The 13896-nt window shown below is 47.4% G+C and overlaps 31 non-coding genes and 14 pseudogenes across 31 annotated transcripts; all 45 read right to left on the minus strand.

Moving 5' to 3' along the window:
- Positions 1-209: 209 nt before the first annotated feature.
- Positions 210-318, minus strand: LOC138458794 (5S ribosomal RNA; annotated as a pseudogene).
- Positions 319-424: 106 nt separating this feature from the next.
- Positions 425-543, minus strand: LOC138461588 (5S ribosomal RNA). The gene has a single exon (XR_011264202.1). It is a non-coding gene; the product is annotated as a 5S ribosomal RNA (ribosomal RNA).
- A 454-nt stretch (positions 544-997) lies between these two features.
- On the minus strand, positions 998-1106 carry LOC138459482 (5S ribosomal RNA; annotated as a pseudogene).
- Positions 1107-1211: 105 nt separating this feature from the next.
- Positions 1212-1330, minus strand: LOC138460815 (5S ribosomal RNA). The gene has a single exon (XR_011263478.1). It is a non-coding gene; the product is annotated as a 5S ribosomal RNA (ribosomal RNA).
- Positions 1331-1436: 106 nt separating this feature from the next.
- On the minus strand, positions 1437-1555 carry LOC138456520 (5S ribosomal RNA). Its single transcript, XR_011262106.1, has one exon. It is a non-coding gene; the product is annotated as a 5S ribosomal RNA (ribosomal RNA).
- Positions 1556-1661: 106 nt separating this feature from the next.
- Positions 1662-1780, minus strand: LOC138464643 (5S ribosomal RNA). The gene has a single exon (XR_011267220.1). It is a non-coding gene; the product is annotated as a 5S ribosomal RNA (ribosomal RNA).
- Positions 1781-2244: 464 nt separating this feature from the next.
- LOC138458553 (5S ribosomal RNA) lies at positions 2245-2353 on the minus strand (annotated as a pseudogene).
- A 105-nt stretch (positions 2354-2458) lies between these two features.
- Positions 2459-2567, minus strand: LOC138456401 (5S ribosomal RNA; annotated as a pseudogene).
- A 464-nt stretch (positions 2568-3031) lies between these two features.
- On the minus strand, positions 3032-3140 carry LOC138459636 (5S ribosomal RNA; annotated as a pseudogene).
- A 105-nt stretch (positions 3141-3245) lies between these two features.
- On the minus strand, positions 3246-3364 carry LOC138460827 (5S ribosomal RNA). The gene has a single exon (XR_011263489.1). It is a non-coding gene; the product is annotated as a 5S ribosomal RNA (ribosomal RNA).
- A 106-nt stretch (positions 3365-3470) lies between these two features.
- LOC138463286 (5S ribosomal RNA) lies at positions 3471-3589 on the minus strand. Its single transcript, XR_011265873.1, has one exon. It is a non-coding gene; the product is annotated as a 5S ribosomal RNA (ribosomal RNA).
- Positions 3590-3695: 106 nt separating this feature from the next.
- Positions 3696-3814, minus strand: LOC138461589 (5S ribosomal RNA). The gene has a single exon (XR_011264203.1). It is a non-coding gene; the product is annotated as a 5S ribosomal RNA (ribosomal RNA).
- Positions 3815-4471: 657 nt separating this feature from the next.
- Positions 4472-4590, minus strand: LOC138460600 (5S ribosomal RNA). Its single transcript, XR_011263278.1, has one exon. It is a non-coding gene; the product is annotated as a 5S ribosomal RNA (ribosomal RNA).
- Positions 4591-4696: 106 nt separating this feature from the next.
- On the minus strand, positions 4697-4815 carry LOC138462264 (5S ribosomal RNA). Its single transcript, XR_011264866.1, has one exon. It is a non-coding gene; the product is annotated as a 5S ribosomal RNA (ribosomal RNA).
- A 106-nt stretch (positions 4816-4921) lies between these two features.
- LOC138456532 (5S ribosomal RNA) lies at positions 4922-5040 on the minus strand. Its single transcript, XR_011262107.1, has one exon. It is a non-coding gene; the product is annotated as a 5S ribosomal RNA (ribosomal RNA).
- A 106-nt stretch (positions 5041-5146) lies between these two features.
- On the minus strand, positions 5147-5265 carry LOC138464221 (5S ribosomal RNA). Its single transcript, XR_011266802.1, has one exon. It is a non-coding gene; the product is annotated as a 5S ribosomal RNA (ribosomal RNA).
- A 106-nt stretch (positions 5266-5371) lies between these two features.
- Positions 5372-5490, minus strand: LOC138462265 (5S ribosomal RNA). The gene has a single exon (XR_011264867.1). It is a non-coding gene; the product is annotated as a 5S ribosomal RNA (ribosomal RNA).
- A 106-nt stretch (positions 5491-5596) lies between these two features.
- Positions 5597-5705, minus strand: LOC138456498 (5S ribosomal RNA; annotated as a pseudogene).
- A 106-nt stretch (positions 5706-5811) lies between these two features.
- Positions 5812-5920, minus strand: LOC138455894 (5S ribosomal RNA; annotated as a pseudogene).
- Positions 5921-6027: 107 nt separating this feature from the next.
- On the minus strand, positions 6028-6136 carry LOC138459094 (5S ribosomal RNA; annotated as a pseudogene).
- A 106-nt stretch (positions 6137-6242) lies between these two features.
- Positions 6243-6361, minus strand: LOC138463704 (5S ribosomal RNA). The gene has a single exon (XR_011266291.1). It is a non-coding gene; the product is annotated as a 5S ribosomal RNA (ribosomal RNA).
- Positions 6362-6824: 463 nt separating this feature from the next.
- On the minus strand, positions 6825-6933 carry LOC138459556 (5S ribosomal RNA; annotated as a pseudogene).
- A 106-nt stretch (positions 6934-7039) lies between these two features.
- Positions 7040-7158, minus strand: LOC138454698 (5S ribosomal RNA). The gene has a single exon (XR_011261364.1). It is a non-coding gene; the product is annotated as a 5S ribosomal RNA (ribosomal RNA).
- Positions 7159-7264: 106 nt separating this feature from the next.
- Positions 7265-7383, minus strand: LOC138456543 (5S ribosomal RNA). Its single transcript, XR_011262108.1, has one exon. It is a non-coding gene; the product is annotated as a 5S ribosomal RNA (ribosomal RNA).
- Positions 7384-7489: 106 nt separating this feature from the next.
- LOC138463361 (5S ribosomal RNA) lies at positions 7490-7608 on the minus strand. Its single transcript, XR_011265948.1, has one exon. It is a non-coding gene; the product is annotated as a 5S ribosomal RNA (ribosomal RNA).
- A 666-nt stretch (positions 7609-8274) lies between these two features.
- Positions 8275-8393, minus strand: LOC138463338 (5S ribosomal RNA). Its single transcript, XR_011265924.1, has one exon. It is a non-coding gene; the product is annotated as a 5S ribosomal RNA (ribosomal RNA).
- Positions 8394-8499: 106 nt separating this feature from the next.
- Positions 8500-8618, minus strand: LOC138463350 (5S ribosomal RNA). The gene has a single exon (XR_011265937.1). It is a non-coding gene; the product is annotated as a 5S ribosomal RNA (ribosomal RNA).
- Positions 8619-8724: 106 nt separating this feature from the next.
- Positions 8725-8843, minus strand: LOC138462694 (5S ribosomal RNA). The gene has a single exon (XR_011265288.1). It is a non-coding gene; the product is annotated as a 5S ribosomal RNA (ribosomal RNA).
- Positions 8844-9306: 463 nt separating this feature from the next.
- LOC138457256 (5S ribosomal RNA) lies at positions 9307-9415 on the minus strand (annotated as a pseudogene).
- Positions 9416-9521: 106 nt separating this feature from the next.
- Positions 9522-9630, minus strand: LOC138458974 (5S ribosomal RNA; annotated as a pseudogene).
- A 106-nt stretch (positions 9631-9736) lies between these two features.
- Positions 9737-9855, minus strand: LOC138462266 (5S ribosomal RNA). The gene has a single exon (XR_011264868.1). It is a non-coding gene; the product is annotated as a 5S ribosomal RNA (ribosomal RNA).
- A 106-nt stretch (positions 9856-9961) lies between these two features.
- On the minus strand, positions 9962-10080 carry LOC138456554 (5S ribosomal RNA). Its single transcript, XR_011262109.1, has one exon. It is a non-coding gene; the product is annotated as a 5S ribosomal RNA (ribosomal RNA).
- Positions 10081-10186: 106 nt separating this feature from the next.
- Positions 10187-10305, minus strand: LOC138462267 (5S ribosomal RNA). Its single transcript, XR_011264869.1, has one exon. It is a non-coding gene; the product is annotated as a 5S ribosomal RNA (ribosomal RNA).
- Positions 10306-10411: 106 nt separating this feature from the next.
- On the minus strand, positions 10412-10530 carry LOC138463706 (5S ribosomal RNA). The gene has a single exon (XR_011266293.1). It is a non-coding gene; the product is annotated as a 5S ribosomal RNA (ribosomal RNA).
- Positions 10531-10993: 463 nt separating this feature from the next.
- On the minus strand, positions 10994-11102 carry LOC138457257 (5S ribosomal RNA; annotated as a pseudogene).
- A 105-nt stretch (positions 11103-11207) lies between these two features.
- On the minus strand, positions 11208-11326 carry LOC138460839 (5S ribosomal RNA). The gene has a single exon (XR_011263500.1). It is a non-coding gene; the product is annotated as a 5S ribosomal RNA (ribosomal RNA).
- A 106-nt stretch (positions 11327-11432) lies between these two features.
- LOC138463287 (5S ribosomal RNA) lies at positions 11433-11551 on the minus strand. Its single transcript, XR_011265874.1, has one exon. It is a non-coding gene; the product is annotated as a 5S ribosomal RNA (ribosomal RNA).
- A 106-nt stretch (positions 11552-11657) lies between these two features.
- On the minus strand, positions 11658-11776 carry LOC138461590 (5S ribosomal RNA). Its single transcript, XR_011264204.1, has one exon. It is a non-coding gene; the product is annotated as a 5S ribosomal RNA (ribosomal RNA).
- A 657-nt stretch (positions 11777-12433) lies between these two features.
- Positions 12434-12552, minus strand: LOC138460601 (5S ribosomal RNA). The gene has a single exon (XR_011263279.1). It is a non-coding gene; the product is annotated as a 5S ribosomal RNA (ribosomal RNA).
- Positions 12553-12658: 106 nt separating this feature from the next.
- LOC138462268 (5S ribosomal RNA) lies at positions 12659-12777 on the minus strand. Its single transcript, XR_011264870.1, has one exon. It is a non-coding gene; the product is annotated as a 5S ribosomal RNA (ribosomal RNA).
- Positions 12778-12883: 106 nt separating this feature from the next.
- Positions 12884-13002, minus strand: LOC138456568 (5S ribosomal RNA). Its single transcript, XR_011262111.1, has one exon. It is a non-coding gene; the product is annotated as a 5S ribosomal RNA (ribosomal RNA).
- A 106-nt stretch (positions 13003-13108) lies between these two features.
- Positions 13109-13227, minus strand: LOC138464223 (5S ribosomal RNA). The gene has a single exon (XR_011266805.1). It is a non-coding gene; the product is annotated as a 5S ribosomal RNA (ribosomal RNA).
- Positions 13228-13333: 106 nt separating this feature from the next.
- On the minus strand, positions 13334-13452 carry LOC138462269 (5S ribosomal RNA). Its single transcript, XR_011264871.1, has one exon. It is a non-coding gene; the product is annotated as a 5S ribosomal RNA (ribosomal RNA).
- A 106-nt stretch (positions 13453-13558) lies between these two features.
- On the minus strand, positions 13559-13667 carry LOC138456500 (5S ribosomal RNA; annotated as a pseudogene).
- Positions 13668-13773: 106 nt separating this feature from the next.
- LOC138455895 (5S ribosomal RNA) lies at positions 13774-13882 on the minus strand (annotated as a pseudogene).
- Positions 13883-13896: the final 14 nt, after the last annotated feature.

Below are 13896 nucleotides of genomic sequence, written 5' to 3' on the forward strand. Positions count from 1 at the left end.
ATATTCTCTGTACTGCATTACATGTGAAAGTCGATTTATTACCCATGAACACACTACCTGTATGCTAATTCTATGTAAAAAGGTAGCTCCAGCCCTCATGATGTTGTCCAACATTTCCGCTATAAAACGGGATACAATTATTTTGGAAACATACCAAATTTGAAAAATAATTGAGAAGTTGCGCAATTACTAATCATGGAGCACAAAAAAGCCTACAGCACCTGGTATTCCCAGGCAGTCTCCCATCCAGGTACTAACTAGGCCCGACCCTGCTTAGCTTCGGAGATCGGGCGCATTCAGTGTGGTGTGGCCGTAGGCTCTGGGCCTAGTGAGTTTTGTACTTTTAAGCATCTAGTCGGCTAGACCTTGCAGTTTTGAAAGGCAATTGTGAAATGGCTCACTTCCTGAACTTGGAGCACAAAAAAGCCTACAGCACCTGGTATTCCCAGGCGGTCTCCCATCCAGGTACTAACTAGGCCTGACACTGCTTAACTTCCGAGATCAGACGAGATCGGGTGCATTCAGTGTGGTGTGGCCGTAGGCTCTAGGAATGCTAAGAATATTACTCTTATGCATTTGCATTTAGTAAGCTAAGCCATGCAGCCACTTGCAACATGATACCACGCTCATCGCTCGATCAGGCGAGATATATAAGACTGGTGGGCCCATTCAGGACTCCGATGTCTGGTAGGATAACTTTAATTCATCCATCCTGTGTCTGTTGCAGGGAGGTGGAGAGAACAATCAACACAATAATGGTTTTCTTTCATGCCTCTTGAAGGACTCAATATTCTCTGTACTGCATTACATGTGAAAGTCGATTTATTACCCATGAACACACTACCTGTATGCTAATTCTATGTAAAAAGGTAGCTCCAGCCCTCATGATGTTGTCCAACATTTCCGCTATAAAACGGGATACAATTATTTTGGAAACATACCAAATTTGAAAAATAATTGAGAAGTTGCGCAATTACTAATCATGGAGCACAAAAAAAGCCTACAGCACTTGGTATTCCCAGGCAGTCTCCCATCCAGGTACTAACTAGGCCCGACCCTGCTTAGCTTCTGAGATCGGGCGCATTCAGTGTGGTGTGGCCGTAGGCTCTGGGCCTAGTGAGTTTGTACTTTTAAGCATCTAGTCGGCTAGACCTTGCAGTTTTGAAAGGCAATTGTGAAATGGCTCACTTCCTGAACTTGGAGCACAAAAAAGCCTACAGCACCTGGTATTCCCAGGTGGTCTCCCATCCAGGTACTAACTAGGCCCGACACTGCTTAGCTTCCGAGATCAGACGAGATCGGGCGCATTCAGTGTGGTGTGGCCGTAGGCTCAGGGCCTAGTGAGTTTTGTACTTTTAAGCATCTAGTCGGCTAGACCTTGCAGTTTTGAAAGGCAATTGAGAAATGGCTCACTTCCTGAACTTGGAGTACAAAAAAGCCTACAGCACCTGGTATTCCCAGGCGGTCTCCCATCCAGGTACTAACTAGGCCCGACACTGCTTAGCTTCTGAGATCAGACGAGATCAGGCGCATTCAGTGTGGTGTGGCCGTAGGCTCTAGGCCTAGTGAGTTTTGTACTTTTAAGCATCTAGTCGGCTAGACCTTGCAGTTTTAAAAGGCAATTGAGAAAGGGCTCACTTCCTGAACTTGGAGCACAAAAAAGCCTACAGCACCTGGTATTCCCAGGCGGTCTCCCATCCAGGTACTAACTAGGCCTGATACTGCTTAACTTCCGAGATCAGACGAGATCGGGTGCATTCAGTGTGGTGTGGCCGTAGGCTCTAGGAATGCTAAGAATATTACTCTTATGCATTTGCATTTAGTAAGCTAAGCCATGCAGCCACTTGCAACATGATACCACGCTCATCGCTCGATCAGGCTCGATCAGGCGAGATATATAAGACTGGTGGGCCCATTCAGGACTCCTATGTCTGGTAGGATAACTTTAATTCATCCATCCTGTGTCTGTTGCAGGGAGGTGGAGAGAACAATCAACACAATAATGGTTTTCTTTCATGCCTCTTGAAGGACTCAATATTCTCTGTACTGCATTACATGTGAAAGTCGATTTATTACCCATGAACACACTACCTGTATGCTAATTCTATGTAAAAAGGTAGCTCCAGCCCTCATGATGTTGTCCAACATTTCCGCTATAAAACGGGATACAATTATTTTGGAAACATACCAAATTTGAAAAATAATTGAGAAGTTGCGCAATTACTAATCATGGAGCACAAAAAAAGCCTACAGCACCTGGTATTCCCAGGCAGTCTCCCATCCAGGTACTAACTAGGCCCGACCCTGCTTAGCTTCTGAGATCGGGCGCATTCAGTGTGGTGTGGCCGTAGGCTCTGGGCCTAGTGAGTTTGTACTTTTAAGCATCTAGTCGGCTAGACCTTGCAGTTTTGAAAGGCAATTGTGAAATGGCTCACTTCCTGAACTTGGAGCACAAAAAAGCCTACAGCACCTGGTATTCCCAGGCGGTCTCCCATCCAGGTACTAACGAGGCCTAACACTGCTTAACTTCCGAGATCGGGTGCATTCAGTGTGGTGTGGCCATAGGCTCTAGGAATGCTAAGAATATTACTCTTATGCATTTGCATTTAGTAAGCTAAGCCATGCAGCCACTTGCAACATGATACCACGCTCATCGCTCGATCAGGCTCGATCAGGCGAGATATATAAGACTGGTGGGCCCATTCAGGACTCCTATGTCTGGTAGGATAACTTTAATTCATCCATCCTGTGTCTGTTGCAGGGAGGTGGAGAGAACAATCAACACAATAATGGTTTTCTTTCATGCCTCTTGAACGACTCAATATTCTCTGTACTGCATTACATGTGAAAGTCGATTTATTACCCATGAACACACTACCTGTATGCTAATTCTATGTAAAAAGGTAGCTCCAGCCCTCATGATGTTGTCCAACATTTCCGCTATAAAACGGGATACAATTATTTTGGAAACATACCAAATTTGAAAAATAATTGAGAAGTTGCGCAATTACTAATCATGGAGCACAAAAAAAGCCTACAGCACCTGGTATTCCCAGGCAGTCTCCCATCCAGGTACTAACTAGGGCCGACCCTGCTTAGCTTCCGAGATTGGGCGCATTCAGTGTGGTGTGGCCGTAGGCTCTGGGCCTAGTGAGTTTGTACTTTTAAGCATCTAGTCGGCTAGACCTTGCAGTTTTGAAAGGCAATTGTGAAATGGCTCACTTCCTGAACTTGGAGCACAAAAAAGCCTACAGCACCTGGTATTCCCAGGTGGTCTCCCATCCAGGTACTAACTAGGCCCGACACTGCTTAGCTTCCGAGATCAGACGAGATCGGGCGCATTCAGTGTGGTGTGGCCGTAGGCTCTGGGCCTAGTGAGTTTTGTACTTTTAAGCATCTAGTCGGCTAGACCTTGCAGTTTTGAAAGGCAATTGAGAAATGGCTCACTTCCTGAACTTGGAGTACAAAAAAGCCTACAGCACCTGGTATTCCCAGGCGGTCTCCCATCCAGGTACTAACTAGGCCCGACACTGCTTAGCTTCTGAGATCAGACAAGATCAGGCGCATTCAGTGTGGTGTGGCCGTAGGCTCTGGGCCTAGTGAGTTTTGTACTTTTAAGCATCTAGTCGGCTAGACCTTGCAGTTTTAAAAGGCAATTGAGAAAGGGCTCACTTCCTGAACTTGGAGCACAAAAAAGCCTACAGCACCTGGTATTCCCAGGCGGTCTCCCATCCAGGTACTAACTAGGCCTGACACTGCTTAACTTCCGAGATCAGACGAGATCGGGTGCATTCAGTGTGGTGTGGCCGTAGGCTCTAGGAATGCTAAGAATATTACTCTTATGCATTTGCATTTAGTAAGCTAAGCCATGCAGCCACTTGCAACATGATACCACGCTCATCGCTCGATCAGGCGAGATATATAAGACTGGTGGGCCCATTCAGGACTCCTATGTCTGGTAGGATAACTTTAATTCATCCATCCTGTGTCTGTTGCAGGGAGGTGGAGAGAACAATCAACACAATAATGGTTTTCTTTCATGCCTCTTGAAGGACTCAATATTCTCTGTACTGCATTACATGTGAAAGTCGATTTATTACCCATGAACACACTACCTGTATGCTAATTCTATGTAAAAAGGTAGCTCCAGCCCTCATGATGTTGTCCAACATTTCCGCTATAAAACGGGATACAATTATTTTGGAAACATACCAAATTTGAAAAATAATTGAGAAGTTGCGCAATTACTAATCATGGAGCACAAAAAAGCCTACAGCACCTGGTATTCCCAGGCAGTCTCCCATCCAGGTACGACCCTGCTTAGCTTCCGAGATCGGGCGCATTCAGTGTGGTGTGGCCGTAGGCTCTGGGCCTAGTGAGTTTTGTACTTTTAAGCATCTAGTCGGCTAGACCTTGCAGTTTTGAAAGGCAATTGTGAAATGGCTCACTTCCTGAACTTGGAGCACAAAAAAGCCTACAGCACCTGGTATTCCCAGGTGGTCTCCCATCCAGGTACTAACTAGGCCCGACACTGCTTAGCTTCCGAGATCAGACGAGATCGGGCGCAATCAGTGTGGTGTGGCCGTAGGCTCTGGGCCTAGTGAGTTTTGTACTTTTAAGCATCTAGTCAGCTAGACCTTGCAGTTTTGAAAGGCAATTGAGAAATGGCTCACTTCCTGAACTTGGAGCACAAAAAAGCCTACAGCACCTGGTATTCCCAGGCGGTCTCCCATCCAGGTACTAACGAGGCCCGACACTGCTTAGCTTCCGAGATCAGACGAGATCGGGCGCATTCAGTGTGGTGTGGCCGTAGGCTCTGGGCCTTGTGAGTTTTGTACTTTTAAGCATCTAGTCAGCTAGACCTTGCAGTTTTGAAAGGCAATTGAGAAATGGCTCACTTCCTGAACTTGGAGTACAAAAAAGCCTACAGCACCTGGTATTCCCAGGCGGTCTCCCATCCAGGTACTAACTAGGCCCGACACTGCTTAGCTTCTGAGATCAGACGAGATCAGGCGCATTCAGTGTGGTGTGGCCGTAGGCTCTGGGCCTAGTGAGTTTTGTACTTTTAAGCATCTAGTCGGCTAGACCTTGCAGTTTTGAAAGGCAATTGTGAAATGGCTCACTTCCTGAACTTGGAGCACAAAAAAGCCTACAGCACCTGGTATTCCCAGGTGGTCTCCCATCCAGGTACTAACTAGGCCTGACACTGCTTAGCTTCCGAGATCAGACGAGATCGGGCGCAATCAGTGTGGTGTGGCCGTAGGCTCTGGGCCTAGTGAGTTTTGTACTTTTAAGCATCTAGTCAGCTAGACCTTGCAGTTTTGAAAGGCAATTGAGAAATGGCTCACTTCCTGAACTTGGAGCACAAAAAAGCCTACAGCACCTGGTATTCCCAGGCGGTCTCCCATCCAGGTACTAACGAGGCCCGACACTGCTTAGCTTCCGAGATCAGACGAGATCGGGCGCATTCAGTGTGGTGTGGCCGTAGGCTCTGGGCCTTGTGAGTTTTGTACTTTTAAGCATCTAGTCGGCTAGACCTTGCAGTTTTGAAAGGCAATTGAGAAATGGCTCACTTCCTGAACTTGGAGTACAAAAAAGCCTACAGCACCTGGTATTCCCAGGCGGTCTCCCATCCAGGTACTAACTAGGCCCGACCCTGCTTAGCTTCCGAGATCAGGCGCATTCAGTGTGGTGTGGCCGTAGGCTCTGGGCCTAGTGAGTTTTGTACTTTTAAGCATCTAGTCGGCTAGACCTTGCAGTTTTGAAAGGCAATTGTGAAATGGCTCACTTCCTGAACTTGGAGCACAAAAAAGCCTACAGCACCTGGTATTCCCAGGCGGTCTCCCATCCAGGTACTAACTAGGCCCGACACTGCTTAGCTTCTGAGATCAGGCGCATTCAGTGTGGTGTGGCCGTAGGCTCTGGGCTTAGTGAGTTTTGTACTTTTAAGCATCTAGTCGGCTAGACCTTGCAGTTTTAAAAGGCAATTGAGAAAGGGCTCACTTCCTGAACTTGGAGCACAAAAAAAGCCTACAGCACCTGGTATTCCCAGGCGGTCTCCCATCCAGGTACTAACGAGGCCCGACACAGCTTAGCTTCCGAGATCAGTCGCATTCAGTGTGGTGTGGCCGTAGGCTCTGGGCCTTGTGAGTTTTGTACTTTTAAGCATCTAGTCGGCTAGACCTTGCAGTTTTAAAAGGCAATTGAGAAAGGGCTCACTTCCTGAACTTGGAGCACAAAAAAGCCTACAGCACCTGGTATTCCCAGGCGGTCTCCCATCCAGGTACTAACTAGGCCTGACACTGCTTAACTTCCAAGATCAGACGAGATCGGGTGCATTCAGTGTGGTGTGGCCGTAGGCTCTAGGAAGGCTAAGAATATTACTCTTATGCATTTGCATTTAGTAAGCTAAGCCATGCAGCCACTTGCAACATGATACCACGCTCATCGCTCGATCAGGCTCGATCAGGCGAGATATATAAGACTGGTGGGCCCATTCAGGACTCCTATGTCTGGTAGGATAACTTTAATTCATCCATCCTGTGTCTGTTGCAGGGAGGTGGAGAGAACAATCAACACAATAATGGGTTTCTTTCATGCCTCTTGAAGGACTCAATATTCTCTGTACTGCATTACATGTGAAAGTCGATTTATTACCCATGAACACACTACCTGTATGCTAATTCTATGTAAAAAGGTAGCTCCAGCCCTCATGATGTTGTCCAACATTTCCGCTATAAAACGGGATACAATTATTTTGGAAACATACCAAATTTGAAAAATAATTGAGAAGTTGCGCAATTACTAATCATGGAGCACAAAAAAGCCTACAGCACCTGGTATTCCCAGGCAGTCTCCCATCCAGGTACTAACTAGGCCTGACCCTGCTCAGCTTCCGAGATCGGGCGCATTCAGTGTGGTGTGGCCGTAGGCTCTGGGCCTAGTGAGTTTTGTACTTTTAAGCATCTAGTCGGCTAGACCTTGCAGTTTTGAAACGGAATTGTGAAATGGCTCACTTCCTGAACTTGGAGCACAAAAAAGCCTACAGCACCTGGTATTCCCAGGCGGTCTCCCATCCAGGTACTAACGAGGCCCGACACTGCTTAGCTTCCGAGATCAGACAAGATCGGGCGCATTCAGTGTAGTGTGGCCGTAGGCTCTGGGCCTTGTGAGTTTTGTACTTTTAAGCATCTAGTCGGCTAGACCTTGCAGTTTTGAAAGGCAATTGAGAAATGGCTCACTTCCTGAACTTGGAGTACAAAAAAGCCTACAGCACCTGGTATTCCCAGGCGGTCTCCCATCCAGGTACTAACTAGGCCCGACACTGCTTAGCTTCTGAGATCAGACGAGATCAGGCGCATTCAGTGTGGTGTGGCCGTAGGCTCTGGGCCTAGTGAGTTTTGTACTTTTAAGCATCTAGTCGGCTAGACCTTGCAGTTTTGAAAGGCAATTGAGAAAGGGCTCACTTCCTGAACTTGGAGCACAAAAAAGCCTACAGCACCTGGTATTCCCAGGCGGTCTCCCATCCAGGTACTAACTAGGCCTAACACTGCTTAACTTCCGAGATCAGACAAGATCGGGTGCATTCAGTGTGGTGTGGCCGTAGGCTCTAGGAATGCTAAGAATATTACTCTTATGCATTTGCATTTAGTAAGCTAAGCCATGCAGCCACTTGCAACATGATACCACGCTCATCGCTCGATCAGGCTCGATCAGGCGAGATATATAAGACTGGTGGGCCCATTCAGGACTCCTATGTCTGGTAGGATAACTTTAATTCATCCATCCTGTGTCTGTTGCAGGGAGGTGGAGAGAACAATCAACACAGTAATGGTTTTCTTTCATGCCTCTTGAAGGACTCAATATTCTCTGTACTGCATTACATGTGAAAGTCGATTTATTACCCATGAACACACTACCTGTATGCTAATTCTATGTAAAAAGGTAGCTCCAGCCCTCATGATGTTGTCCAACATTTCCGCTATAAAACGGGATACAATTATTTTGGAAACATACCAAATTTGAAAAATAATTGAGAAGTTGCGCAATTACTAATCATGGAGCACAAAAAAGCCTACAGCACCTGGTATTCCCAGGCAGTCTCCCATCCAGGTACTAACTAGGCCCGACCCTGCTTAGCTTCTGAGATCGGGCGCATGGCCGTAGGCTCTGGGACTAGTGAGTTTTGTACTTTTAAGCATCTAGTCGGCTAGACCTTGCAGTTTTGAAAGGCAATTGTGAAATGGCTCACTTCCTGAACTTGGAGCACAAAAAAGCCTACAGCACCTGGTATTCCCAGGTGGTCTCCCATCCAGGTACTAACTAGGCCCGACACTGCTTAGCTTCTGAGATCAGACGAGATCAGGCGCATTCAGTGTGGTGTGGCCGTAGGCTCTGGGCCTAGTGAGTTTTGTACTTTTAAGCATCTAGTCGGCTAGACCTTGCAGTGTTGAAAGGCAATTGTGAAATGGCTCACTTCCTGAACTTGGAGCACAAAAAAGCCTACAGCACCTGGTATTCCCAGGTGGTCTCCCATCCAGGTACTAACTAGGCCCGACACTGCTTAGCTTCTGAGATCAGACGAGATCAGGCGCATTCAGTGTGGTGTGGCCGTAGGCTCTGGGCCTAGTGAGTTTTGTACTTTTAAGCATCTAGTCGGCTAGACCTTGCAGTTTTAAAAGGCAATTGAGAAAGGGCTCACTTCCTGAACTTGGAGCACAAAAAAGCCTACAGCACCTGGTATTCCCAGGCGGTCTCCCATCCAGGTACTAACTAGGCCTGACACTGCTTAACTTCCGAGATCAGAAGAGATCGGGTGCATTCAGTGTGGTGTGGCCGTAGGCTCTAGGAATGCTAAGAATATTACTCTTATGCATTTGCATTTAGTAAGCTAAGCCATGCAGCCACTTGCAACATGATACCACGCTCATCGCTCGATCAGGCTCGATCAGGCGAGATATATAAGACTGGTGGGCCCATTCAGGACTCCTATGTCTGGTAGGATAACTTTAATTCATCCATCCTGTGTCTGTTGCAGGGAGGTGGAGAGAACAATCAACACAATAATGGTTTTCTTTCATGCCTCTTGAAGGACTCAATATTCTCTGTACTGCATTACATGTGAAAGTCGATTTATTACCCATGAACACACTACCTGTATGCTAATTCTATGTAAAAAGGTAGCTCCAGCCCTCATGATGTTGTCCAACATTTCCGCTATAAAACGGGATACAATTATTTTGGAAACATACCAAATTTGAAAAATAATTGAGAAGTTGCGCAATTACTAATCATGGAGCACAAAAAAGCCTACAGCACCTGGTATTCCCAGGCAGTCTCCCATCCAGGTACTAACTAGGCCCGACCCTGCTTAGCTTCCGAGATCGGGCGCATTCAGTGTGGTGTGGCCGTAGGCTCTGGGTCTAGTGAGTTTTGTACTTTTAAGCATCTAGTCGGCTAGACCTTGCAGTTTCGAAAGGCAATTGTGAAATGGCTCACTTCCTGAACTTGGAGCACAAAAAAGCCTACAGCACCTGGTATTCCCAGGCGGTCTCCCATCCAGGTACTAACGAGGCCCGACACTGCTTAGCTTCCAAGATCAGACGCATTCAGTGTGGTGTGGCCGTAGGCTCTGGGCCTTGTGAGTTTTGTACTTTTAAGCATCTAGTCGGCTAGACCTTGCAGTTTTGAAAGGCAATTGTGAAATGGCTCACTTCCTGAACTTGGAGCACAAAAAAGCCTACAGCACCTGGTATTCCCAGGCGGTCTCCCATCCAGGTACTAACGAGGCCCGACACTGCTTAGCTTCCGAGATCAGACGAGATCGGGCGCATTCAGTGTGGTGTGGCCGTAGGCTCTGGGCCTTGTGAGTTTTGTACTTTTAAGCATCTAGTCGGCTAGACCTTGCAGTTTTGAAAGGCAATTGAGAAATGGCTCACTTCCTGAACTTGGAGTACAAAAAAGCCTACAGCACCTGGTATTCCCAGGCGGTCTCCCATCCAGGTACTAACTAGGCCCGACACTGCTTAGCTTCTGAGATCAGACGAGATCAGGCGCATTCAGTGTGGTGTGGCCGTAGGCTCTGGGCCTAGTGAGTTTTGTACTTTTAAGCATCTAGTCGGCTAGACCTTGCAGTTTTGAAAGGCAATTGTGAAATGGCTCACTTCCTGAACTTGGAGCACAAAAAAGCCTACAGCACCTGGTATTCCCAGGCGGTCTCCCATCCAGGTACTAACGAGGCCCGACACTGCTTAGCTTCCGAGATCAGACGAGATCGGGCGCATTCAGTGTGGTGTGGCCGTAGGCTCTGGGCCTTGTGAGTTTTGTACTTTTAAGCATCTAGTCGGCTAGACCTTGCAGTTTTAAAAGGCAATTGAGAAAGGGCTCACTTCCTGAACTTGGAGCACAAAAAAGCCTACAGCACCTGGTATTCCCAGGCGGTCTCCCATCCAGGTACTAACTAGGCCTGACACTGCTTAACTTCCAAGATCAGACGAGATCGGGTGCATTCAGTGTGGTGTGGCCGTAGGCTCTAGGAATGCTAAGAATATTACTCTTATGCATTTGCATTTAGTAAGCTAAGCCATGCAGCCACTTGCAACATGATACCACGCTCATCGCTCGATCAGGCTCGATCAGGCGAGATATATAAGACTGGTGGGCCTATTCAGGACTCCTATGTCTGGTAGGATAACTTTAATTCATCCATCCTGTGTCTGTTGCAGGGAGGTGGAGAGAACAATCAACACAATAATGGTTTTCTTTCATGCCTCTTGAAGGACTCAATATTCTCTGTACTGCATTACATGTGAAAGTCGATTTATTACCCATGAACACACTACCTGTATGCTAATTCTATGTAAAAAGGTAGCTCCAGCCCTCATGATGTTGTCCAACATTTCCGCTATAAAACGGGATACAATTATTTTGGAAACATACCAAATTTGAAAAATAATTGAGAAGTTGCGCAATTACTAATCATGGAGCACAAAAAAGCCTACAGCACCTGGTATTCCCAGGCAGTCTCCCATCCAGGTACTAACTAGGCCCGACCCTGCTTAGCTTCCGAGATCGGGCGCATTCAGTGTGGTGTGGCCGTAGGCTCTGGGCCTAGTGAGTTTGTACTTTTAAGCATCTAGTCGGCTAGACCTTGCAGTTTTGAAAGGCAATTGTGAAATGGCTCACTTCCTGAACTTGGAGCACAAAAAAGCCTACAGCACCTGGTATTCCCAGGTGGTCTCCCATCCAGGTACTAACTAGGCCCGACACTGCTTAGCTTCCGAGATCAGACGAGATCGGGCGCATTCAGTGTGGTGTGGCCGTAGGCTCTGGGCCTAGTGAGTTTTGTACTTTTAAGCATCTAGTCGGCTAGACCTTGCAGTTTTGAAAGGCAATTGAGAAATGGCTCACTTCCTGAACTTGGAGTACAAAAAAGCCTACAGCACCTGGTATTCCCAGGCGGTCTCCCATCCAGGTACTAACTAGGCCCGACACTGCTTAGCTTCTGAGATCAGACAAGATCAGGCGCATTCAGTGTGGTGTGGCCGTAGGCTCTGGGCCTAGTGAGTTTTGTACTTTTAAGCATCTAGTCGGCTAGACCTTGCAGTTTTAAAAGGCAATTGAGAAAGGGCTCACTTCCTGAACTTGGAGCACAAAAAAGCCTACAGCACCTGGTATTCCCAGGCGGTCTCCCATCCAGGTACTAACTAGGCCTGACACTGCTTAACTTCCGAGATCAGACGAGATCGGGTGCATTCAGTGTGGTGTGGCCGTAGGCTCTAGGAATGCTAAGAATATTACTCTTATGCATTTGCATTTAGTAAGCTAAGCCATGCAGCCACTTGCAACATGATACCACGCTCATCGCTCGATCAGGCGAGATATATAAGACTGGTGGGCCCATTCAGGACTCCTATGTCTGGTAGGATAACTTTAATTCATCCATCCTGTGTCTGTTGCAGGGAGGTGGAGAGAACAATCAACACAATAATGGTTTTCTTTCATGCCTCTTGAAGGACTCAATATTCTCTGTACTGCATTACATGTGAAAGTCGATTTATTACCCATGAACACACTACCTGTATGCTAATTCTATGTAAAAAGGTAGCTCCAGCCCTCATGATGTTGTCCAACATTTCCGCTATAAAACGGGATACAATTATTTTGGAAACATACCAAATTTGAAAAATAATTGAGAAGTTGCGCAATTACTAATCATGGAGCACAAAAAAGCCTACAGCACCTGGTATTCCCAGGCAGTCTCCCATCCAGGTACGACCCTGCTTAGCTTCCGAGATCGGGCGCATTCAGTGTGGTGTGGCCGTAGGCTCTGGGCCTAGTGAGTTTTGTACTTTTAAGCATCTAGTCGGCTAGACCTTGCAGTTTTGAAAGGCAATTGTGAAATGGCTCACTTCCTGAACTTGGAGCACAAAAAAGCCTACAGCACCTGGTATTCCCAGGTGGTCTCCCATCCAGGTACTAACTAGGCCCGACACTGCTTAGCTTCCGAGATCAGACGAGATCGGGCGCAATCAGTGTGGTGTGGCCGTAGGCTCTGGGCCTAGTGAGTTTTGTACTTTTAAGCATCTAGTCAGCTAGACCTTGCAGTTTTGAAAGGCAATTGAGAAATGGCTCACTTCCTGAACTTGGAGCACAAAAAAGCCTACAGCACCTGGTATTCCCAGGCGGTCTCCCATCCAGGTACTAACGAGGCCCGACACTGCTTAGCTTCCGAGATCAGACGAGATCGGGCGCATTCAGTGTGGTGTGGCCGTAGGCTCTGGGCCTTGTGAGTTTTGTACTTTTAAGCATCTAGTCAGCTAGACCTTGCAGTTTTGAAAGGCAATTGAGAAATGGCTCACTTCCTGAACTTGGAGTACAAAAAAGCCTACAGCACCTGGTATTCCCAGGCGGTCTCCCATCCAGGTACTAACTAGGCCCGACACTGCTTAGCTTCTGAGATCAGACGAGATCAGGCGCATTCAGTGTGGTGTGGCCGTAGGCTCTGGGCCTAGTGAGTTTTGTACTTTTAAGCATCTAGTCGGCTAGACCTTGCAGTTTTGAAAGGCAATTGTGAAATGGCTCACTTCCTGAACTTGGAGCACAAAAAAGCCTACAGCACCTGGTATTCCCAGGTGGTCTCCCATCCAGGTACTAACTAGGCCTGACACTGCTTAGCTTCCGAGATCAGACGAGATCGGGCGCAATCAGTGTGGTGTGGCCGTAGGCTCTGGGCCTAGTGAGTTTTGTACTTTTAAGCATCTAGTCAGCTAGACCTTGCAGTTTTGAAAGGCAATTGAGAAATGGCTCACTTCCTGAACTTGGAGCACAAAAAAGCCTACAGCACCTGGTATTCCCAGGCGGTCTCCCATCCAGGTACTAACGAGGCCCGACACTGCTTAGCTTCCGAGATCAGACGAGATCGGGCGCATTCAGTGTGGTGTGGCCGTAGGCTCTGGGCCTTGTGAGTTTTGTACTTTTAAGCATCTAGTCGGCTAGACCTTGCAGTTTTGAAAGGCAATTGAGAAATGGCTCACTTCCTGAACTTGGAGTACAAAAAAGCCTACAGCACCTGGTATTCCCAGGCGGTCTCCCATCCAGGTACTAACTAGGCCCGACCCTGCTTAGCTTCCGAGATCAGGCGCATTCAGTGTGGTGTGGCCGTAGGCTCTGGGCCTAGTGAGTTTTGTACTTTTAAGCATCTAGTCGGCTAGACCTTGCAGTTTTGAAAGGCAATTGTGAAATGGCTCACTTCCTGAACTTGGAGCACAAAAAAGCCTACAGCACCTGGTATTCCCAGGCGGTCTCCCATCCAGGTACTAACTAGGCCCGACACTGCTTAGCTTCTGAGATCAGGCGCATTCAGTGTGGTGTGGCCGTAGGCTCTGGGCTTAGTGA

The sequence above is a fragment of the Ambystoma mexicanum genome, chromosome 4p (genome assembly GCF_040938575.1).
Source record: "Ambystoma mexicanum isolate Mex_15411 chromosome 4p, UKY_AmexF1_1, whole genome shotgun sequence".
NCBI classification, from domain to species: Eukaryota; Metazoa; Chordata; class Amphibia; order Caudata; family Ambystomatidae; genus Ambystoma; species Ambystoma mexicanum.